This window comes from Trichinella spiralis (genome assembly GCF_000181795.1).
Source record: "Trichinella spiralis strain ISS 195 chromosome Unknown Scfld6, whole genome shotgun sequence".
Classification (NCBI taxonomy): domain Eukaryota; kingdom Metazoa; phylum Nematoda; class Enoplea; order Trichinellida; family Trichinellidae; genus Trichinella; species Trichinella spiralis.
The window spans coordinates 1737477-1738840 of record NW_003526945.1 but is presented as its reverse complement, the minus strand read 5'-3'; positions in this window follow the sequence as shown (position 1 = coordinate 1738840).

Sequence of the window (1364 nt, the reverse complement as noted above, 5' to 3'; positions counted from 1 at the left end):
GCAAGAGGGATATGTTTCGCCTATTAGCCTAGTCGCCTCATGCACATCAAATTGCGTTCACACCTGATCTCAATATTAAGGTACTGTCCTGCAGAACCAACTCATGTTTGCATACTTACCGTATGATTTACAACTCATCATTATTGATTTTAATGTATTATGCCCTACTTATCTTTTTAAAATAAAACTGTTTTTTTGCTTGTAATTAAAACCCTCTAAATTAACCACTAAAAAATCCCTGCCTGNAAATATGTAGTTTACATGTGACGTAATTTATACCTTAATTAAGAGAATATTAATTACCCCACTTTTTGTGGTTTACATTTGTATGTTAAATCATCTAATTAAAAAACTCTCACTGCTAAAATATGTTATGTTCCGAGTGACGTTATTTAGCCTAATTAAAAATTAAAATACTCAGTGTAGCATTTACGTTGTATTTTACAACTTTCTAATTAGCATATTAAAATTAATCTCATATTTAATACATTGTTTTCCTACATGTTACGGATTAATAACATTCTATTTATAGAAGATTACTTCCTATTTATGAAAAGATTAAACTCGTTGCACCTTGTCTAAGCTAATTGTTTATTTCATTTATACGAAGTTTACTTTTGCCATTACCTAATTAAAAGAGACCCCGATTAACATTTTTTAAGTAAAAAAATTTATATTGAAAACAATAGCTAATTCTGCAATAATTAATAAAATAAAANTTATGNCCAATTTAATGCTTTACTATATTACATCCCTTTTAACTTTTTACATTAAGACTGTTTTAAAGTACAAATCTACTTTTGACATTACATTGTTTAAAGTAAAATACTGCTTTACACTTAAAAAGTATTATTATCAGTATACAATTAATGAATAATTAAAATCTTTTATAAGATGAAATGCAAATGAAAAATCGAAAAAACTTTATGAAATTTAACAATTATGGAATTTGCACAATTATTAGATGAATGAAAATTATATTTTATTTATCATTTAAGTTCCTAAATGAATAAATTAATGTATGAAATTTTAACAAATTTAAACTATTTAGCATTATTATAAGGGGAAACTCTCGATGGAGATTAATTTTAAATGTATCATGCCTAAACTGATGAAAGGTGCAACGCCAAATGAACTAATTAAAGGTGTGACGGCAAATCTGATGTCAATCATTGGCCAAGTGTCAGAGCCAGCGTAACAATAACACAAACGCATAGCGACGCTTACCGTTCCTCTTGGGGGAGTAACGATCACCACTAGATTGGCACCGAAACAGAGTCTCGGCACTACGTCAATTGTGCGAATTTGCATAACTGCCTCTAGGACAGATACGTCTTACGAATTCACATAGGTGTTGAAATCCC